Genomic DNA, 24,097 nt, shown 5'->3' with positions numbered 1-24,097 from the left:
GGTGGTCCTTCATGCAATTACTTAGGGACTCAGGCTACTTTGATTTTTGTGATGCTGCCACCCCACTTGTAGATTCTAGGTCATGAAGGCACAGAAGAGAGCTGATAGGCTGCACATGTTGCCCAAAACATAACGACAGATGCAGAGGTTAAAAATCTTTGCTCTATGATTGGCTTGTTTAGCATTAATTTTTGATTGGGTTGTAAAATATAAACATTTGTGAGATTTAGAAGATTAAGATCATTTTGATAGTATTATTTACAGACTTTAAATATGTGGCTATCACATGTCTGTGCAGGGGAATAAGTACTACATAAATAGCTTAAATAGTTTGCATCAGTGAAAAAAAATCTTTGCTCTAAATAAGAACTGACTTGGCTGGGTGCAGTGGGTGGTGGCTCATGCCTGTAATCCTAGTGCTTTGGGAGGCCAAGGCAGGTGCATCACTTGAGGTCAGGAGATCGAGACCAGCCTGGCCAACATGGTGAAACCCCAACTCTACTAAAAGTACAAAAATTAGCCAGGTGTGGTGGCACATGCCTGTAATCCCAGCTACTTAGGAGGTGCAGGCAGGAGAATCACTTGAACCTGGGAGGCAGAGGTTGCAGTTAGCTGAGATTGCACCACTGCACTCCAGCCTGGGCAACAGAGTAAGACTCTATCTAAAAAAAAAACCCCAAAAAACAGAAGGAATTGACTTGCAAGAAGGAAAGAGGAGGGAATTTACCAGCTAGGGGCTTGAAACCACCCACCTCATTTGGTAGTATATCATAATTACAGACTTTTACTTCCCCTGAGTAGAATCGAAGACCACCTCCAAGATTTGATTTTTTGTCAGCAGGGGAGAAGGTGCCTCAATATTCAGAGGCAGGGAAGATGAGGCATCACTCTGTCCAGTAGAGGGGAGGGAAGCGGATCTTGTAGTAAACTCCCAAAAGGCGACTTGAAAGGGAAACTGATCTCATCCATCTGAAAGATGTAGCCAAAGGCAGAAACACAAATGCATATACAAAGACACACTGATACACTGAGGCAGGCACACAAAGACATTCCAATGTGCGCACACACACACATCCAAGCACACACAGGCTCACCCACAAAGATACAGCAACACTCGCTTCCTCTGTGTGTGTGATTCATCTTCCCAAGGCTAGGAGGAGATGCTGAAAGGACCCGGGGTCCCATGGGGACCATGAACGAGGCCTGTAGTGTATAAATCTGGGGTCAGCAGCAGAATGGGCTCAACCACCCCCATTTCTTTCTCTCTGGTGCCCTATAAATATCTCCTGGTTCCTGCCCCACCTCCCGGCAGCAATCCTTACTGCCATCTCTCCCAGCTTGTTAGATTTAGGTGCTGGAGTGGTTTGTTTCTTTTCTCCAAATCAGCAGAAGCTGCCTAACAGGGGCAAATTCATCATTCAGGGAGCCTGCAGAATCATATTGCTTTCTCCTTCACTGAGAGGGAAAATGGGATTTTTAGGGAAACAGCCATGGTTGGTTTGACTTGATCCCTTTGGCCTCGCAAAGCAAGAGAAAGGGATTTCTGACACAGGGTAGGACTGACCCCATTCCTCAGTTCAGTGTGGACTGCTGAGCCTCTGCTGTGGCTACCCTTGCACCCGGGGCCTTGGGTCCTGGGGTCAAGAAAATTAAGGCAGAAACCAGTTGGTAGACTTCTTGGAGACTTCACTCATTCTATGGCATCCTTGGTGCCAGGAGGTCTCCAGTGTCATGGTCAAGAGCATCAGCTCTGCACTCAGCCTGTCTGGGTCTAAATCTCAGCTCAGTTGGTAAGAGGCTCTATGACCTTGAGCTCATTACAGAATTTCTCTGAGCCTCAGTTTCCCCATATTTCAAATGGGGATGATAATGGTAGTTCCCTCATGGAACTATCATGGATACATGGCATGTAAAATATTTTAGTATACAGTCACATCCTGGATGACAGAGTTCCAGAAGTCGTGGCTGCAGGAGTCAGGTAAGAGATACAAACCTGACTCAAAGAGGAACTTTCGTGAAGATGTCACAGCTGCAAAGAGAAAATGACTGCCAGGTCCCCACTCACCTTGTTAGAGGCCCTGGCTGTTCTGAATATGCCATAGCCAGACTCAATGGGGGCCCACGCTGAGCTACAAATAACACTGGCTGTGGTGTGTTGATGGAGGGGTGAGACTGGCCTCAGGGCCTGCTGACTGTTCCTTGGGTGTCTGGGGCCCGGGCATGGATGTTACCTTAAGGAGCACACACCGGTCTCCCTTCTTCCACACCACCCCATCCTCCCTGCCTTTCTTCTCAGAGACTCATTGAGCACCTACTTTATTCCATGTGCTTGAACAAAGTAAACCTGGCCTCTGCCCTGATGGTGTGTGCCTCATAGTCTGGGAAGATAGACAATCAACAAATAAGCAGAAAGGTGAGCAAGATGATTCCTGATGGTGGTAAGGCCTCTCCAAAGAAGCGACATCTGAGTTGAGAGGGAAGGAGAAGGAGCTGGCTGTGCAGACACCTGGAGCCCATTTCCACAGTGAGTGGGAATGGCAATTGCAGAGGCTGTGAAAGCAGGAGAGAGCTGGGAGTTTTGGTGTTTTTGTTGTTGCTGTTTTGGGACAGGGTCTCACTCTGTCACCCAAACTGGAGTGCAGTGGCACAGTCAGCTCACTGGAACCTCGAACTCCTGAGCTCAGGTGATCCTCCCACCTCAGCCTTCTGAGTAGCTGGGCCACAGATGCATGCCACCACACCTGGCTCATTAAAAAAATTTTTTTTAGAGATGGGGTCTTGTTATGTTGCTCAGGCTGCTCTTGAACTCCTGGCCTCAAGCGATTCTCCCGCCTTGGCCTCCCAAAGTGCTGGGATCATAGCTGTGTCCAGCCCAGAGTCTTAAGTTTCACAGGGACAGAAAGAGGAACAGGGTAAGTGAAGGAGAGGGGTTGCTGCAGGAGATGAGTTTGGAAGCGTGAAGAGATCGTGTCCTGCCTCATCGACCAGGGTGAGAAATGGAGGTTTTATTTTAAGTGCAGCCAGAAGTCATTTGCTAGAGGCTCCAAGCTGGGGAGAAAGACACGATCCAGTTTATATTTTAAGAGGAAGCCTCCAGCTGCTACATGCAAAGACCTGTGGAGGGGCAAGATGGGAGCTGGGAAGGCAGAGAGGAGGTGGCTGCAGGAACCCTGGTGCCTTGGACAGAGGTGACCGGAGTAGAAAGGAAAAAATGAATTCTCAATACAGTTTGAAGGAAGAGCCAACAGGACTTGCTGACAGATTGAATTGGACTGGGTTAAGGGTGACAGATTTGAACTTGTCTGTCTCAATTTAGGCCTGATTCTATTTTCATATTAACCTTCTTGTGATGATTAATAGGATTGCTCCTTGGGATTCTAGAGGGCAGGTGGAACAAACTGCAATGGAGACTCACTCCTTCCTCAACTCACAATAAAGGGATGTCAGAGAGCTGGGTTGTAGCCCTGTCTCTGCTACCAACTTGATGAGTGGTGTCGGCTAAATCGCACCCCCCCCTCCGCCCCCCATCCTGGCTCCAGTGTCCTCACTGTGAAATGTGCATGGTCTTGGTGTCTTCGCAGAGGGAAGGGCTGAGGAGAGCTGGACTTGATGTACCATAAATGTTCAGAGAGTAGAAAGCAGTGACAAAGAAGTGCATGTGGTAGGGTTGTATTGGGAAGGGTCTCTTTGCTGCCTAATAATTCCCCTCCCCTCTCTCTCCTCCTTTCCCCTCCCCTCCCTTCCTCTGTCTTTCCCTTCCCTTCCTCTCCTCCCCTCCCCTCCCCTCCCCTTTCCTACCCTCCCCTTCCTTCCCCTCCTCTGCTCTCTCCCTGCCTTTCTTCCCCCACCTTGGTTCTGAGGACCCTTCTCTCCTTTGCCAGATGGTGCCGACACAGAGCCAAGGATGAAAGCACGCAGATGCATTCTGCCCAATCCTGATCCCTGGTCTCTGAGAAGTGATGAGACTAGGGCTGGGGAAAAAGGAGGTTGATTTGGAAGACCGTTCTGAGCAGGGAAGGATGGTGTGGAGGCCTTTGGGAAGTGGGAGGGGAATGGGGAGGGCTTCCATCGTGAGCACAGAGGAGAAGGGCCAGGGACTGAGCAGTGAGCTGCCCTGGAGGGCACCTGGCTTCTGACCCATCATTTGTGAACAAACCACCATCCAACCATCCTGCCAACTCTCCACCCCATGAAGAGAAGGGGAGGGGCTTGGACACCTTATAGGGAGAGGGAGAGAAAGGGTAATCTTGTTCCCTAACCAGTGGGGAACTGATCAGGACCACTGGAAATTTTCCCATGAGCTGGGGCAGAAAGGGACCCTCTGTCACTGTTAGATGTCTATACCCAGCTGTCCCACCTGGGGAGTCTTTTCTTTAGACATCCATGAAAGTACAGTGATGTCCAAGGATGTGTAGTGAGTCTCCTCAAATAGGATGTTAGGAGACATCCTATCAGTCTGAGACTTGTTGATTAAATTACATTATAGCCATACTGTGGAATATCACACAGCTATTAAAAAGGACAATGTTAATCTCTGTGTCACCCTGAAGGGAGATTCTTAATACACAATGAAGTGAAAAAGATGAGTTGTAGAATCATGTGTATAGTTTCTCTCTCTCGCTCTCTCTCTCTCTATATGTATATATATGTATATACACATATATATGTGTGTATATATGTATACATATACATATACATGTATATATACATATATATGTATATATGTATATACACATACATATGTATATATACATATATGTATACGTGTATATACACATATATATGTCTATATACATATATGTATGTATACATGTATACATATATATGTATATATACATATGTATGTATATGTATACATGTATACATACATATATATGTGTATATACATATATATGTGTATATACACATATATATGTATATACGTATATATGTGTATATACACATATATATGTATATACGTATATATGTGTATATACGTATATATACGTATATACGTATATACGTATATACGTGTGTATATATATATATATATATATATTTTGGTAAGTAAAAAAAGACATAGAGGGCCAGGTGTAGTGGCTCATGCCTGTAGTCCTAGCACTTTGGGAGGCTGAAGTGGACAGATCACTTGAGCCCAGGAGTTTGAGATCAGCTTGGGCACCATGATGAAACCCTGTTTCTACAAAAAATACAAAAATTAACCAGTCTCATAATCAAGTCTCAAAATAAATAGATGAACATTTTTTTAAAAAAGCATAGAGAAGGGAACTCTACAACAATCTATTAACATTGCTAACTACAAGGGGTTGGAGTTAGAATGGAGTGGGGGAGATTATTGATTTTTTACTTTACTTTGTTGTTTAGCATATTGCAATGCATGTGTTACTTCCATAATTAAGAAAATCTAATACACATTTTTATAAAAATTCAAGGTGTCCTCACATATGTTCAAGCCCAAAAGAATCTTATACCTGGACCCCCCAGTCCCTAGCCCCTGCTAAGTATTTGCAAAAAATGTTGGATGAATGATGAAATGAGGAAGAATGAAATGTTTAGCTCAATATCTCATTTCTTGGATGGTTTGTAAAGCTTTCAATAAAACAGGAGCCTTGAGGCAGTTGGTCATTAATGAATAACTCATCATCAGAGGTCTGGATTGAATATTAAAGCAGTCCCAGCAGTCAACCGTGCCCCTTGTTAAACATGGTCCCTGCTGCAGCTAGTCTAGGTCCAGGCTCATATTCTAGCTGACAGCTTGGAGAGGAGTGATCGTCATATTTCCTCACGTAACCATCCTCCTTTTTAGGGTTGACAGTTCTGCTGCTGCAATGACAGGGAGGTGGGTGGGTGAGTCCTTTGGGTGTTGCTGGGATGTTAAGTCCTGGGGTTGTGACTGGGGAGAATGATGTCACCCTTGATAATTTCTGTAGACTCAGGCAGAGCGGCTCACTAAGATAAAAACCTCTTATAAGTAGGTTTTTCTTTCTTTTTAGTAAACAGGTTGCTCATCACTCTTCGACAGCTCTGACCCCTTGGCTGCAGAGTGGGTGCTGGGTGTTGGGAGAGGGGCATGCATGGAGGTCCTTCTTATCCCATGTCTCATCTCATTTTTCTTCAGTCTCCTCCTCCTCACTTTCAGAGCAGAGAGTCCTCATGCGCCACTGGGACTCCCCATGCCTTTCCCTGTCTGTCCGTGTCTTGCTGAGCCGGGCAGACTCCTCGCTCTCCAAAGTGACAGTTCATTTTCAGATTCCCTGTTCACGGTTCCATTTTGCAAGTGACAGAGACCAGTGTGTTATTCCTCTTAAGTAGTGTAGCAGGAGCCTCTGGGAAGGAAACGTTTAGCCAAATGACTGACTCTAACGGAGAATTTTCAGGTGTTTTGGTAGACCAAGGGATAGAATAATTTAGGGATAGAATAATTTAGGAATAGGTTGAAGTTCCTGTTGCTAAATGACATTCCCCACCCTCCACTCCCCCGACTTTTTTTTTTTGGAGACAGAGTCTCACTCTGTCACCCAGGCTGGAGTGCAGTGGTATGATCAGAGCTTACTGTAGGCTTGACCTCCCGGGCTCAGGTCATCCTCCCACCTCAGCCTCCCAGGTAGCTGGGACCACAGATGTGCACCATCATGCCTGGCTATTTTTTTTTTTTTGTATTTTTTTGTAGAGACAGGGTCTCACCATGTTGCCCAGGCTGGTCTTGAGCTTCTGGGCTCAAGCGATCTCCCCAGTTTGGCCCCCCAAAGTGCTGGGATTACAGGTGTGAGCCACCATGCCCGACCCATTTTCCCCCTTTTTATAAAAGCGATATGTGTTCAATTCATACCACTTGCAAAACGCAGAAAGACACAGAAAATTGAACAACACATTCCTCCATAATCCCTTTAGTCAAGATGACTCATCGCAACAGATACACACACAGTGTAAATATATATTTACAAAAAATATACTTTGTATATTCTTCTGTAGCCAGTTCTTTTCACTTAGCAATATCTTGTGAGTATAGTCCCATAACTATAAATATTCATCTATACTGTGAGTTTTTTTCCAGTTGGAAAAATTTCAAACAACGTAAAACATAAAAAACAATTAAGATCTCTATTATTGCAATCCTCAGGGATAACCATTATCACTTTAAAAATATTCTCTTGCCCTTTTTTTCTATGCATGTGCACACTAGAATCTAATCCCTATACAGATGCTCCTCGATTTACAATATGGATGTGACCCCATTGTGAATCAAGGAATGTACTGAATGCCTATTGCTTTCTCACCATCATAAAATGAAAAAATCAAAGCATCATAAGCTGGGGACTGTCTGTAGTGTCCTGACTTGCTTTACCTACCCTTGTGTCCTCAGCACCTGGAAGAAGGTCTGGCATGTAGCAAATGCTTGGTAAATATTGTTAAATGAATGCAAAATTATAAATGCATATTTAGTAGGGTTCCTGGAGTAGAATCTGCTTCTACATTTTTCCCCCAAAGCTTGTAAAACCCTCGTTTAAAATGTTACATGTATTTTCTGTTTTCTGGGAAGGGGACTGGAGTTTACCTTTGAGCAGGACCATCCCTTGATTCTGGGTGTGAGCACTTGGTGAGAAGAAAATAAGCAAAATAACTATCCACGGTTCTTGGGGATGCCCTGAAAGCTCAAATACTGAAGCTGCAGATGGAGCAGTTAAGTATTCTAAAGGGAACCTAAAGCAAACTGTGTTTGTTGGTAGAACATGCCCCTGCAGGGTTGGAGCAAAATCTGTTTCTAAACTTAGAGTTTGGCTGCCCCAGGCCTGAACGCACTTGTTTGCTCTTGGGAGACAGGGTGTGCATTCTCATCCAAGCATTTGCTTGCTGGAGTTGAGGATTGAGGACCAGATGGTGGCAGAAGGGATATGCAGGCTTGCTCTTGCTCTCACCTGAGGCTGGAGAGAAGTGCCACGTCTGGTAAGGAGTACCCTGGTCTCCAAGGTTGGTCTCCCTTCCAGTAGTAATGTACCAAATCCAATGAGCAGACTTGGACTTGCCCTCCTGGCCTATGTGGTTGTCTTGTTTGGACTACGGGGTGATGGTGGGATATCCTTTGGAGGAGAGATGTTCCCATGTTTCTCCAGGGGGTATTGTGGGTCTACTAGACAGGAAGGCTTATTCCCCACTTCTCTTGGTTCAGATGAGCTGGGTGGGAACTTGGAGGTGTGGCAATTTTCCCAGAACATCCTCCGTGCAGGGTGAGTGTTTACGCAGGAAGTTCCAAGTAAAGCGCTTGGATGTTGAGTCTTAGCAACCACTCTTAGCAATAATTTTAAATTAATCTTCATGGTACTATATCTCTCCTCTTATTCTGTTGTCTGTAGTAGCACCCGACAGGCTGAGGATCTATCAACATTTTAAATGCAAATATCCTTTACCCCAGAATTATCACTTCTAGGAATCTCATCTAAAGAAATACTAGTGTGATGGACAAAGAAGCATGTAGCAATGTTCTTTGCAACTTGTGTGCAATAGCATAAAACTGGAAATAAGCAAAGTACTGGACAAGTGGGGACTGTTAGATAAAGCTTGGCATATCTGCACTAGAGTGAGGCCGATCTATGCACACAGACATGGAAGCTTCTCTGACACATATGGCTGAGAATAGGGAACAATTCTATTCATACAAGAAAAAAATCAGTGCCAAAATCTATGTATGTAAATGCACAGAAAAATTCTACAAGTGTGCCCACTTAATAAATGGAGCTGCCTCTAGGGAGGGCAGTGGAATTATATGTGTGGAGTATATATGAATAATGATGGTGGTAATTAAGATGTGACGTTTGTTGAGTGCCCACTCTGGGCCAGGCACTGTTGAGGGGCTTTACGTGAATTTACTTGCTCAATGCTAATAATGACCCTATGAGTTGTGATTATAATCCCCATGTTACAGATGAGGAAATAAAGGCATGACTCCAGGGGGTGCTCTATACAAGGAATACAATAGGAATTGTGGCCCTAGAATTGTTCAGCGCAGTGGGACCGTAAAGACATGAGGCAAACATGCCTGATTTAAGTAAAAGGTGGAGTCAGACCTTGAACTATTACACTCGATTGCCTCTATTTTCCCCTCCTTTAAAGCCAGTTTTTACAGTGGGATTGTTTTTATGTATTATATGTGTGAAACAAATAACTACATCCTGGTCTCACTTGGATATTTGTAAGGGCCTGTATCCCCATGTGGGTGAATGTGAGCCATCCTGCCTCCTGGGCTGGGGGTGGGAGCTGCCGCAGCAGACCACAGCAATGGCACAGCAGGATGTCAACACCAGAAGGACCCGTGGGCACATTCCTGAGCTCAGGTAAAAGGATTCCTGCGGAAACCTCAGAAATAGCTGGGGCTAATTCCAAGCCATTAGGCTGCTGTGGGCTTGCACCTTAATAATTTAGGAGTGACAAGAACTTCTTCAAGGAGTAAAAGACTATTATATAATCACACACATCTCAGGCTAAGGCCTGGGACATGAGGGATTATATAATAATGCTCTATATGGAACAAAAATAGGATTATATTTTGCATTGTGCATGTGAACTGATTTTGTATTCAATATGTCATAAATGCTCGGCAGCCTTTGAAAAAAGATAAGGTAGGTACTAGCTGTCTCCTATGTGCATTGTTGGCCATCCTGCAGGTAGACTGTAATTTGCTTCTCTAATCCCCTAGGGGGCACCAATGTTACTTTCTGAATCTAAACAATGTTGCAGGGACATCCTTGGCCTCCAGTGGCTTCAGTGTATCTGACTTTCCCAAGGAGCCTGTAAACATGTAGATCCTGGGCTCACCCTGTGTAATAACTACTGCTTAATAACGAATTACCCCCAAACCTAGCTGCTTGAAACAATGACTATTCATTTGTCTCACAGAGGTTTTGAGAGTCAGGAATTAGGGAGTGTCCTAGCTGGTTGCTTCTGGCTTGAGGTCTCTCAGGAGTCAAGATGTGGTTCAGACTCAACTGGGGCTGGAGGATCCATTTCCAAGGCAGCTCTCTCACAAGATCTGTGCTGGCTGTTGGCAGAATCCAGCTCCTGGACCTGCAGAATTCTCTATAGGGTTGCTTGAGTGTCCTCATGACATGGCGGCTGACTTTCCCCCACAAAGAGTGACCCAAGAGAAAGCAAGACAAGGCTTTTATGACTTAACCTCAGACGGCGCTCTGTCATTTCTGCAATATGCCATTGCATTAGTTACAGAGGCCAGGCCTGTTCAAGGTGGGAGGAGACTATAACAAGGTGGGTGTGAATACCAGGGACACAGCGGGAGGCCAGAATCACTGGGAGTCATCTTAGGAGATTTCACAGGTGTGAGTGGAATGCAGGGATCCCACCCTCCCCCCTACTTTTTTTTTTTTTCAGAGACGATGTCTTGCTCTGTTGCCCAGGCTGGAGTGCAGTGGTGTGATTATCGCTCACTGCAGACTTGAACTGAGGCTGGATGCCACAGCTTAGGAAATTCTGATTTTGCAGGTGTTGAGTGGAATGCAGAGGTCCTGTCCCACCCGCACCCTTTGCCCAGCTAATGTCCCCCTAACTTTTTTTTTTTTTTTGAGATGGAGTCTCACTCCATTGCCCAGGCTAGAGTGCAATGGCGCGATCTCAGCTCATTGTAACCTCTGCTTCCTGCGTTCAAGCGATCCTCCTGCCTCAGCCTCCCGAGTGGCTGGGATTACAGGTGTGTGCCACCACGCTGGCTAATTTTTGTATTTTTAGTAGAGACAGGGGTTTCACCATGTTGGCTAGGCTGGTCTTGAACTCCTGACCTCAGGTGATCTGTCTGCCTTGGCCTCCCAAAGTGCTGGGATTGGAGGTGTGAACCACAGCCTAATGCCCCTTGTTAACAAGTGCCCAGGGTAATCTGTTGTGGGCACTCTGAGCATATATTTCAGAAGATATCTGTATATCTATGATTGTTCACATCTCTGATTATTTTTTTTAGGGTAAATGTCCAGAAGTGGATTTTCTAGGTGAAGGGGACACCCTAGTATAATGCTATTGGTATCTTCTATCACTCCGTTCTCTAGAGAGGGGACCTCAGGCTACACTCTGGATATGGAGCCTTGAAATGCCCTTCAACCACACTGAGTTGACTATGGCAATCCTGTTTGCCTGTTTTTAGGATGTGGGTTGGACAGGAAGAGGTGACTAGAATGACAGGGCAGAATATATTTTGCGTTTCTTGCCTGACATCAGCAAAGCACTGAGGTTGGTGGCAGCGGTGAAGTTGTCAACCAGAAAAATGCATTAGCTCAGCACAGATTTACTAACTCAGTCTTCAGTTCCTCTTTAAGAGGGGCTGCAAATGGGCTCCTGAAATTTGCTTGCCCTGGGATGTGGGAGTGAGGGGACAGGAATGCCACTGGTATCTTTGGTTTGTGTATACAGTAGAAGACTTTGAACAATCCCGAAAAAAACTCATTGGTCTATAAATGGACATTTACAGAAAAGACCCTGGGCAGACTTCACTTTGGAGTCACACAGATGGAGAGTTTGGGTCCCAGCTCCTCCTTGTTTGATTAGGAGAACTCGGGTGTTACTTGGTTCTCTGAGCCTCGGTTTCTTAGTCTATATAATGGAGGTAATTATTACAATGTGTGTGTATAACTTCGAGATGAAAAAAGAGTAAAAAACCCAAATAATCACATTGGGGGTCATTTTGAAAATCAAATGATAGCTGGGGATCCTGCAGGGGCATCAGTTGTGTGTGGCCCTTCTGCTGGTATCACCTATCTGATGTATTGAGCTAGCTTTCCTGACCTCTGACTTAATGTGGTGTAGATTAGCCCCATTCCTGGCTCCCTGGGTAGGCAATTTTGTTATAGGAAAGGGGTCCCAATAGAGACCCCAAGAGAGGGTTCTTGGATCTCGCATAAGAAAGAATTCAGAGTGAGTCCATAGATTAAAGTGAAAGCAAGTTTATTAGGAAAGTAAAGGAATAAAAGAATGGCTGCTCTGTAGACAGAGCAGCCCTGAGGGCTGCTGGTTGCCCATTTTTATGGTTGTTTCTTGATGATATGCTAAACAAGGGGTGGATTATTCTTGTCTCCCCTTTTTAGACCATATAGGGTAACTGCCTGTGGTTGCCATGCCATTTGTAAACTGCCATTTGGGGCTTTCACAGTGGGAGTGTAGCAGTGAGGACGACCAGAGGTCACTCTCGTCGCCATCTTGGTTTCGGAGGGTTATAGCTGGCTTCTTTACTGCAACCTGGTTTATCAGCAATGTCTTTAAGACCTGTATCTTGTGCCGACCTCCTATCGCATCCTGTGACTAAGAATGCCTTAACCATCTGGGAATGCAGCCCAGTAGGTCTCAGCCTCATTTTACCCAGGTCCTATTTAAGATGGAGTTGCTCTGGTTCACACGCCCCTGAAGATTTTAGCTTTGGCCAGTCAGAGGACTTATTGCATCCCAAGCCACAACAAGGTTCAGGGAAGGCACATGACTCCTGCCGATCCAATCAGAGTGAATTCCAGGACTTGTGAGAGATATCCTGATAAAGAGGCATTCTTCTTCTGCTGGGTCTGAGCTAGTGGGATGTAAGCCAGGAGCTGCTGTCATTTATTTTGTTATGCTGGGGGAAACACGTACCTGTGAGTGAAGCCAACAGAGACAAAAAAGAGAGAAGAACCAAATCTTGATTCTGTCTTTTGAGCACCTGGATGAAGCTGCACCTGAACTTTCAAGTTATACCAGCCAGTAAATCCCCCTTTAGGCTTAAATCAGTTTGATTTGAGTTTCTGAAACTTTCAGCCTTGCATAGTAACAAATGAGGTAAAATTTGGGGCTATATGAAAGCCCCAAATAGCAGCAAATTATCTGTGTTAAATTTCCATGCATTTGTTACCTTTGCTGGGGATGAGGCAAGGTTATATTTTCCTGGGTCACTCTCTCATCCCCTTGGGAAAAGGAACTACTTGTGTTCATTTTGAAAAGCCAGACATTTGGCCACTCCTAGAGACATAACATAAACTCTGTTTCTCAAAGCATGAGTGTGTCTCTAGAATGGAATATCTTCTCTGCTTACTGCTTACACTCTTCAGAAATTAATGTGTCTCTTTGTAATTCACAGAAAAAACACCCCAACAAAACCCTGAATGAATAGAATTTATAGTTTTGGCTTTTTCTTTCATCCTTTTCTCATCAGATCATTGGCTCTTGCTATTAGCTTATATCACAATTTGATATGATAGTTGATTTAGCACAAAATTTTATGTGACAGGATAATTCATTGCAACACCATTAATTTGTGTTTTGTTTTGTTACAGGAAAAGACTCAGAATGGATGGAAGTTGTTTATAAATTCTCCTCTGCTGCATAATATTAAGAAGGGGAAAGAGGAGTGCTGGGTAGGTGGACATGCAATGTCTGCTACAAGTGGTACTCAATAAATGTTTCTTTTACTCTTTCCTCTTCTGTCTTGTTAGAACATTGCAACATACTAGAAGAGCAGTTATCTGCAGGCAGAAGAATTCTCCCAGGGTCCATCAAAACCTACTCCATAGCCAATGACCTAAATATGAAGCCTGTGGATTCACATCAGACAGAGGACTGGTAGATGAGAGCTTTCGGGGCTGCTGCAGGAGTGCATAGGCTCTGACTCCATTACCCATCACAGAATGTTACCATTCAAAGATCAGTGATGTACATCCTAGATAATACTGGCAGCCAGGAGCTGCAGAGCCCAGTTCCAAGAAGGCACTCTGTAATCTCAGGGAACTTGAACCATTCTGTTTGCCCTTCAGCTTGCAGCCCTTGGCTTATGGCTCAAAAGATAGGGAGATGAGTGACTTTGAGGAGTGGGGAAGAGGCACAAACAATGAGTGAGGAGGGAGATCCCTCAACACCAGTGGGGTAGGAGATCGGCAGATGCCTCAATCCACTCTCTCCTGGGATCCTGGGGAGGTGGCTGGACCCCCACTGGTGGTCAGGATGGGGAGGTGTGGAATGGCTGGGGTACGCTGAAAGAAGCTGGACCCTGGGTACCGGGCCCCCCAGCCTCCACAAAGATTCCTGTGGCCAAACTTAATGGATTCTGCAGAGTTGGATTATAAACTCACCAGTAAGGTCATGGGGAACTGAAGTCCAGAGCTTATCCTTTGTTTCCTGGCCCCAAGTTAAACCTCTCAGATTCTAATGTGACCTTAGGGAGGTAGAAGGACCACCTCAAAACAGGGAGATTGATTTCTTGCCAACTCCATAGGTTGGGGGCTCAGAGTTGATTGGAAAATGAGCATGGCATTTATTACACATTTCCTTTTGCAGGTGATGTTTTATAAGCATAACTATTATTTATTAGATGTTTACTAGTGCCACACACTGTGCTGAATATGTTAACTTGCAGTATTGACTTTACCCTTCAAAGCAACCCCATGATATTAGATATTATTTGCTACAAGTAATTTATATTTTGTAGATGAGGAAACTTGAGTCTTAGAGAGATTAGCTTGCTTGCTGTAGCATATGTTGTTGATGCCCCTTCAAGCCCCACTCCTACACCCTTGGGTTTTACCATTTCCGAGGCCACGGGCAGAACTTCCATCTCCTAGCATTGGCAGCACTTTGCCCAAGGGCTCTCTTTGGCCACCAGATCCCCCATACATAATAGGCCAGAAGTGCAAGGGGGTTAATGCCTCTGGCAGCATCCCTTAAATAATAACATATGGGAATTGGAGTATTAATACCCCAGTTCCCTTGCTGCTTGGATGAGTTACCATTGAGGCAGTGTTTAACATTGGTTCTCCAGCAGAATTCATCTCCAGTGACAGCTTCCTTGATACACACCCTTTATTTGTTCCTCCTCTTCCCCACTCCCCTGTGGTGCTTCCTGAGGTCACTTTCTAAATCAACTATGTGCACTTGAACCCTTGTCTTAAAGTAAGTTTCTGAAGGATCTTGAACTAAGACACTTGCCCATGGTAAGTTGCAGAGCTGGGATCTAAATCCTGTTCTGCCTATCTCTAATTCCTGTGCACTTAGTCTTTGCACTAGAAGTTTATTTTAAGCATGATATACCAGCATTTTGAGTGTCTGCAAGGACTCCATGATGTACAAGTTCTCTGCCACTTGGCAAGCTTGAAAGCAGTGATCTCAGATATGTGTATGTGAAGTGAGTGGGAACTACATAGACCCCTGATCTTATTTACCATGGAAGTGTCAGGGAGAGCAGCTTCCATAAGCCAATGTCAGGGTGGAATTCTTCTGCTCTTTGGTGGGAAAGAGGAGGGAGGAGAGTGCTGCTCTGAGGAGGGGTCTATGTGCTGATGTTGAGTCTAGTTAGCATGCTGCTTGAGTACACCTCCTCCAAGCTGGCCATCTCTCAGCTGGGCGATAAAGTAATTTGACTAGGGCTGTCTTCCAGGCTAGAGCTCCTGGAGATTGCTCCCCATTTATCATGGAGGAAAAATCGGGATCCACAGCTCCTGGCTTGCCAGCATCATCTAGGCTGCACGTCATTGATCTTTGAATGGTGAAGTTCCGTGATGGGTAATGGAGACAGAGCCCGTACGCTCCAGCAGCCACAAAATCTCTTCTCAAACCAGTCCTCTGCCTGATGTAATTCCACAGGCTGTGTGTTTACTCATTGGCAATGGGGTAGGAGTTGATGGACCCTGGGAGGATTCTTCTGCCGACAGATGCCTGCTCTGCTGATTTGTCGTGATGTATCTCAACAGAGAAGGACTGGGAGGAGGGAGGAAAATGTGTTTTGAATACGACTGCAGTGGAAGTTGTATGCTTGCCTACATGCAGGGATCTGCAACCTTTTTTCTGTAAAGGCCCCAGTAGTAAAGATTTTTGACTTTGCAGCCATATGGTCTCTGTTGCAACTATTTAATCCTGTCATTGTACCACAAAAGCAGCTATAGACAAATGTATAGATGAATGACTGTGGCTAAGTTCCAATAAAATTTTATTTACAATAGCAGGCTGGGTTTGGCAGGCCAGCTGACTCTGGCCTACAGCACCCACCCTCTCTTACCCTCTTTCGTTATACGACCTGATTTTCATATCATCCCTCTCTTGTATCCCTTGTGCTCCTGGGAGATTGACTCCATCCTCAGTCATCAGGGGTGGATTGTGATTGGTTTAAGCCAATCAGCATTCCATTTCTCTGCCCCCAGACCCCCTCCTCTGGACAGAGTGATTGATTCAGAAGTGGACAGGTGACTGAAGTCAGCCAATCTGACTGAATGTCAAAACTCTTCCTTGTGAGTATGGAGAAAGGCAATTCATGTCCATAGATTCCATAGGTTGTCAAACATGAGACCTGGAGCTACTGCAGCTATTTTGTTCTCCCAAGGAAAGCCTGTTTGTGGATGAAGTCAGCCACAATGAGAAAGTAAGGATTATGAGAATTAGAAGTGAAGAGTGAGCCCTGAGACTTTCCAATTATAAATTGCTTTTAAAAAAATGCCAATTTGTGGCCAGGCACGGTGGCTCACACCTGTAATCCCAGCACTTTGGGAGGCTGAGGTAGGCGAATCACTTGAGGTCAGGAGTTCGTGACCAGCCTGGCCAACATGGTGAAACCCCGTCTCTACTAAAAATACAAAAATTAGTCAGGCATCATGGCGCGTGCCTGTAATCCCAGCTACTCAGGAGGCTGAGACAGGAGAATCACTGGAACCCCAGAGGTGGAGGTTGCAGTGAGCCGAAATCGTGCCACTGCACTCCAGCCTGGGTGACAGAGCGAGACTCTGTCTCAATAATAATAATAATAATAATAATTAAAAAAATTAGCCAAGCGTGGTGATGTGCACCTGTAGTCCCAGCTACTCAGGAGGCTGAGGCAGGAGAATGGCTTGAACCTGGGAGGCAGAAGTTGCAGTGAGCTGTGATTGTGCCACTGTACTCCAGCCTGGGTGACAGAGAGATGCTTCTCAAAAAATAAAAAAATAAAAATAGGCCAGGCATGGTGGCTCTCGCCTGTAATTCCAGCACTTTGAGAGGCCGAGGTGGGCGGATCACAAGGTCAGGAGTTCGAGACCTGCCTGGCCAACATGGTGAAACCCCATCTCTACTAAAAATACACACACACAAAATTAGCTGGGCATGGTGGCGGGTGCCTGTAATCCCAGCTACTAGGGAGGCTGAGGCAGGAGAATTGGTTGAATCTGGGAGATGGAGGTTGCAGTGAGCCGAGATCGCGCCACTGCACTCCAGTCTGGGTGACAGTGCGAGACTCCTTCACACACACACAAAATAAAGTAAAATAAAAATAAATGCCATTTTGAGATGAATTTTAAGTACTTAAGAATCTTAATAGGCTTTTTTTTTGTAGCTAGACATTATGCTTCACAGATATCATCTAATTTAATAGTCATAACAACTCTATGTACAAGGCTTTCTAATCTCTATTTAGCAGATGCTGAGACTAAGACATAAAAAGATTAAGTGGCATGGTTTGAAGTCACACAGTGGAGATGGTAATGAGTGACCACCTGGAACCCCTCCTGCATTCTCATATTTCAGCATTACTTCCTGCCCCTGGCCACAGTGATTGATGGCTCTTGGAAGAGGCATATGATGCAAGCTGAGCCCATCAGAATCCTCCTCTGGGATTTTTCTTTCTGGAGCTGGAGGAAAAGAGTTCTTTTTCTCTGTTTGTGCATCCCCCTTTCTAGAAATCTTTTTTTCCACCCAAATCTGCAAGATTGTAGAGGGAGCAGCCATTGTTATAGTATAACCCTGCCTCTGGTCACAGTTGATTGTTTTAAAGGAAAACACTTGACCCAAGAAAGACTAATTAGGCCTGTGTTGGTTTAAAAATATATCTGTCAGAGGCGTTTGAATCACAGCGACTCCATCTTGAGTGAGGGCTGGAAAATGAGACTGGGACCTGCTGGGCTGCGTCCTCAGAAAGTTTGGCATTCCGAGCCTCTAGATGTTTACGGTTAAGGGAACAAATTAATAATGTTTACTAACAGACCCAGACTTGGGAGTGTCCAGATATCCTGATATCTGGAGAACACAGGCATTCCTAATTTTGCTTTAAAGATAATAGTATCGATTCTTGCAAAATATAGTCATTAAGAAAATTAATCCTCTATCACAAACCCTTGGAGCACATCTCCCCATATATACAAACATTGTACCTAGGGTGGATGTGTTCCTCCTCTTATTTTCAGGAATGTCCTACTCTGTCTATGGAGTAGCTGTCCTTTCACCACTTTACTTTCTTAATAAACTTGCTTTTACTTTGCGCTGCAGACTCACCCTGAATTCTTTCTTGCGCGAGATCCAAGAATTGTCTCTTGGGGTCTGTGCTGGGACTGCTTTCTTGTAACATATTTCTGGCGTCCACAGAAGGGACTATAGTGAGGAAACCACTGACTTTGGGTAAGTGGTGGGGTCCTGTAACATATTCACAAGTTCTTTGATACTCCTTCCTTCAAAAGGTGAAGCTCTCCCTTTCATAAAACATGGGCTGAACTTACGGACTTGCTTTAAATTAATAGAATGATGGTATGTGATGTCCGAGGCTGATCATAAAAGGATAGTTTCTGCCAGATGTTTTCTGTCTTTTAAAAAAATATTTAAATATTGATTTGTTTATTTTCAGTCCAAATCTGTTTCAGGCTATGTTCTGTTTCTCAGATCACTCCCTGCAGGTGAAGCCAACTGCCATGTTGTGCAGAGGCTCCAGCCTCCCGTGGAGAGGCCCACATGGAGAGGATCTGCCATTGCCAGCAGGAGCTTTCCAGCCATGTGAGTGACTTCTTCTGGAAATGGATTCTCCAGCCCCAGTTAACAGCATTCCGATTGTTAACCAAAAAGTGACTGAGGCCATTAGAGGTTTATTTAGCCAAGGTTGAGGATGCACCCTGGAAAAACAGAAATTGGAGGAGCATCTGTGATCTCTGCTTTTCTCCAAAGGGGGCTTTGTGTGCACTTTGGTATTTAAAGGAGAAAGAGCAAGGAGTGGGAGGCGGGAGAGGAAGGGAGGGAGATATGCAGTGAGGTAGATGGTTACATTCTTGTGAAGCCCTGATTAGTCTCAATAAATCTAAATTTTAGGCGGGGCACAGTGGCTCATACCTGTAATCCCAGCACTTTGGGAGGCTGAGGCAGGTGGATCACTTGAGGCTAGGAGTTCCAGACCAGCCTGGCCAACATGGCAAAACCCTGTCTTTACTAAAAATACAAAACTTATCTGGTGTGTAGCTGTAATCCCAGCTACTCAGGATGCTGAGGCAGGAGAATCGCTTGAACCTTGGAGGTGGAGGTTGCAGTGGGCCAAGATTGTGTCATTGCACTACAGCCTGGGCAACAGAACAAGACTCTGTTTCAAAAAAATCAGTCAATCAATCAATCAACATTATACATGTGAAAAGAGGGAGTAGAGGAAAAAGTCAATTATGTATTATCTCCCTCTCAGTAAATCTACATTTTACATAAGGTAAACATGAAAAGAGGGAGTAGAGGAAATGAGCTCATGGTTTGGGTTGTGAAATTCCAGCTGTGTGTTTGGGAACAAAAGGAAGACAGTATTGGTGGCTCAATTCCCAAGCTTAACTTTCCCTTTGGCATAGTGAGTTTGGGGTCGCATAATTCTATTTTTTTTTTTTCATAAGATGATTTCTGGCATGGGAGACACTGAACCATAACCACCCAGCTAAGCTGCCCCTGGATTCCTGACCTGCAAGACACGAAGTGAGATAACAAATGGTGTTGTTGTAAGCCTTACCGTTTCTGGGTAATTCATTGTGCAGCAGTAGATAACTGATACCAGACCCTTCACTGAGTCTTTTGGGCTTGAAATGGAGAGAGTCAGGCTAATTTGGGATTTGGGATCTCTTGGCAGACATTATTTCCTATCATAAAGATCAGAATGCCAGAAGAAGCCAGTTTCCAAGCAAGAGAGGGCAAAATGAGAGAGGGAGAGTGGGAGAGAGAAAGAGAGAAGAGAATAGAGAGAGAGAAGACTGGGGTGTGTGTGTTATTTCTACCTTTTTTTGGGTGACAAAACCCAGATTTACCTTTGCAGGGATGACTCTTTTCCCACTCTGTGTTCATTTGGTTCGATAGATCTGGCTGCACGCCCTTGCTTCCTGGGTGATTATGTAATTTACATAGTTTTAGCACCAATATGAAGTAGTTTCTGAAGCTAGCCTCCGGGGTTTTCAGTTATCTGAGCCAGTATTTCCTCCCTACTTTTTTTTTTTGCTAAACTTGGTTTGACTTGAGTCTCACAAGTGAAAGCGACTTCATTGAAACAGGAGCAGAGAGAAGCAGCAGATAGAGATTAAGAAATTTCTTGAGAATGTACAAATTCCTGGATCCAGCTGTTCCCAAAACCCAGGCAAATCCTGCCTTCAATAACAACAGCCGGACAGCAGCAACAACAAACATTTATTGAATACTTATAATGAATTCCACCTTTGGCTAATTTAGTTTCTCCCATTCGCAGTCAAGAAAGTCTTGAAGAATACAATATCCATTGCAAAAATATCTGGAAAGGGAGATAATGTGCCAAGGGAAGCAAAATAAATCAAGGTTTACAAAAAGACAAAAGTGAAATATCACGCAAGACCATAACTGTGTCATGTGTAAATTTCACCTAGGCCTTCTCTGTATTTAGGGCACCCTGTGACAGGGACCTCAGCCCCATAGGGAGATCTCAATGGATTAGATGCTAAGCTGATGCAGGCTTGGGGAGTTGCCAGAGAAACCTAAGCAAGGCATACATCTAAAAGCTTTCTGAATAGTTAAAATTAGGTCCTAAATCTATCTTCTTATTAAGAATGACAGGGATGGGCTGGGCGTGGTGGCTTGCACCTATAATCCCAGCACTTTGGGAGGCTGAGGCGGGCGGATCACTTGAGATCAGGAGTTCAAGACCAGCCTGGTCAACATAGAGAAACCCCATCTCTACTAAAAATACAAAAAATTAGCGGGGCGTGGTGGTGCATGCCTGTAATCCCAGTTACTTGGGAGGCTGAGGCAGGAGAATCACTTGAATCTGGGAGGCGGAGGTTACACGGAGCCAAGTTTGTGCTAGACTCCACCTCAAAAAAAAAAAAAAAAAAAAGAATGTTAGGGATGGAAGATGGTGTTGGAAGGGGGATGTTTTTAAATTGAGAAACCATATTCCTATGTATTCTTTTTTTTTTCTCTTAGATTTTTTCCTTTTTTGCATAGAATACGAAGTTCAAGTTCTGTTGTTGTTGTCGTTGTTGTTGTTTTGAGACGGAGTTTCACTCTTGTTGCCCAGGTTGGAGTGCAATGGTGTGATCTTGGCTCACTGCAACCTCTGCCTCCCAGGTTCAAGTGATTCTCCTGCCTCAGCCTCCCAAGTAACTGGGATTACAGGCATGCACCACCACGCCCAGCTAATTTTTTGTATTTTTTTTTTTTTTAGTAGAGATGGTGTTTCTCCATGTTGATCAGGCTGATCTTGAACTCCTGGCCTCAGGTGATTTGCCTGCCTCGGCCTCCCAAAGTGGCGGGATTACAGGCGTGAGCCACTGTGCTTGGCCTACGAAGTTCAAGTTCTACTTCCTCTCTCTCCAGAGGTGCTCACTTTTTAACAGGTTGGAGTGTATTCTTGAAGGTTTTTTTTTTTTAATGCATTTGCACACATATACATCTGCCTGTATGTAGTTTTGCATTTCCTTTCTTTTTTTATTTTTAACATAACAAGGGTGTTTATTTTGGGTATAAACTATCTTTCATTGAACTGTGAGATGTTTCTAAAGGTCTAAGAGAAGTGTACACACCCAGAGTAGTTTATAAGCAGAATAGCTCATAACCCTGGTATGGAAAAGGCCATTTCTTGAACTCACAGAACAATGTCTTTAAAATTTCATTCCTAAAAAAGTACAAGCTGTTCTGGATAAGAAAGTGGGAGACCTTGTGATAACCATTGTTTCTTCAGGATATTTTCCATTGTATGTATCCAGTGTCATTTCTAAATACTTAATAGACCGTCATTGAAATACAGTATATTATTCAGAACAGAAGGTATATACATTTACTATAAATACTTATCTTGCATATACTTTGCACATATGTGGTTTTCAATAGCTTCAAGTATGCTGGAAATTTTTGACTGGCCCCTTTGGTGAACACCAGGCTATGGGCTGCATATGTGGTAATGTCAGACCTCTGAGCCCAAGCTAAGCCATCATATCCCCTGTGACCTGCATGTATACATCCAGATGGCCTGAAGCAACTGAAGATGCACAAAAGAAGTGAAAATAGCCTTAACTGATGACATTCCACCATTGTGATTTGTTCCCACTCCACCCTAAGTGATACATGTATTCTCCCCTGCCCTTGAGAAGGTGCTTTGTAATATTCTCCCCGCCCTTGAGAATGTACTTTGTAAGTCTGTCCCAAACCTATAAGAACTAATGATAATCCCACTATCCTTTGCTGACTCCTTTTTTGGACTCAGCCCGCCTGCACCCAGGTGAAATAAACAGCCTTGTTGCTCACACAAAGCCTGTTTGGTGGACTGTCTCCACACGGACGCACGTGACAGTAAATCAATTCCAGACACTCTTCTTTTTTTTTTTTGAGACGGAGTCTCGCTCTGTCGCCCAGGCTGGAGTGCAGTGGCGCGATCTTGGCTCACTGCAAGCTCCGCCTCCTGGGTTCTCGCCATTCTCCTGCCTCAGCCTTCTGAGTAGCTGGGACTACAGGTGCCCGCCACCACGCCCGGCTAATTTTTTTTGTATTTTTAGTAAAGATGGGGTTTCACCGTGTTAGCCAGGATGGTCTCAATCTCCTGACCTCGTGATCCACCCATCTCGGCCTCCCAAAGTGCTGGGATTACAGGCGTGAGCCACCACGCCCAGCCCAGACACTTCTTTAGTTCCAGCTCTGGCAGAGATCTTCTCACTGTCAGGGACGTGTCAGCTAGAACAACTCCATCTTAAATAGGACCTGGGTAAAAGGAGGCTGAAACCTATTGGGCTGCATTCCCAGATGGCTAGGCATTCTCAGTCACAGGATGAGACAGGAGGTCAGCTCAAGATACAGGTCAGATCTTGCTGATAAAACAGCTTGCAGTAAAGAAGCCGGCCAAAACCCACCGAAACCAAGATGGCAACGAGAATGACCTCTGGTTGTCCTCACTGCTACACTCCCACCACCACCACGACAGTTTACAAATGCCATGGCAACCTCAGGAAGTTACCCTACATGGTCTAAAAAGGGGAGGCATGAATAATCCATCCCTTGTTTAGCATATCATCAAGAAATAACCGTAAAAACTGGCAACAAGCAGCCCTCTGGGCTGCTGTGTTTATGGGTTAGCCATTCTTTTGTTCCTTTACTTTCCTAATAAACTTGCTTTCACTTTAATCTATGGACTCACCTGGAATTCCTTGTTATGCGAGATCCTAGAACCCTCTCTTGGGGTCTGGATCAGGACCTCTTTCCTGTAACATCACCATGGTTGATAATGTATGAGGGAATTATGGCTAATATGTGTTCCTTTTGCTTCTGGGTGCTGCTGTAACATAGATTCCTCGCAAGTAAATAGGGCCTAGTTTAAAGACCATTTCAACTAGGTGGTTAAGGAAATGAACTCATTTTCATCTTTGGTGAGTATTGAGTGACATCAGTATTTCCCATAGTCTTTGCTCTCTGGATAGCTGAGGTATAGGAAACAACTACATTAGAAACACATTTGGAAGCCTGGGCCACTTGAAATTGTTATAATTAAAGTTTCGGTGCTGCAAAAGAATAGCACTCGAATATAAAATTTTCTTTTTAATTCTCAGCAGGGCAAGTTAATTCTATTGCGCCCTTACAGATGGAGCAATGGTGAGTGCACACTTGGACAAGGGAGGAGATATGGTTCTTAACCCTGACTCACGTGGCCCCTGCTGCTGTGTCATTCCCCAATTGGCTAGGGTTAGACCGCACAGGCTAAACTAATTCCGACTGGCTAATTTAAAGAGAGTGACGGGGTGAGTGGTTTGGCGTGAAAAATGGTTATGCAGGGTGGAGAATGAGTTAGGGCGGATCAGGTAGCAGGTAATCAGAATGAGTCAGGGTGGAGCAGGTAATCGGAAAAGGTTGCTTTATGAGGAAGCTAAGTTTAACAGTAGAAGGCAAAGAATTG

General features: G+C 44.6%; 1 long non-coding RNA gene across 1 annotated transcript; it reads left to right on the top strand.

Annotated features, from left to right (window-relative positions):
- The first annotated feature begins 7,821 nt into the window (after positions 1-7,821).
- On the top strand, positions 7,822-23,843 carry LOC117975201 (uncharacterized). The gene is made up of 6 exons (XR_004665417.2): positions 7,822-7,944; positions 9,193-9,329; positions 13,290-13,370; positions 18,232-18,360; positions 18,619-18,729; positions 19,596-23,843. It is a non-coding gene; the product is annotated as an uncharacterized LOC117975201 (long non-coding RNA).
- The last annotated feature ends 254 nt before the right edge of the window (positions 23,844-24,097 follow it).

The sequence above is a fragment of the Pan paniscus genome, chromosome 10, assembly GCF_029289425.2.
Source record: "Pan paniscus chromosome 10, NHGRI_mPanPan1-v2.0_pri, whole genome shotgun sequence".
NCBI lineage: Eukaryota > Metazoa > Chordata > Mammalia > Primates > Hominidae > Pan > Pan paniscus.
The sequence above is the reverse complement of the archived record's forward strand: the minus strand, read 5'-3'. Positions and strand labels throughout refer to the sequence as shown.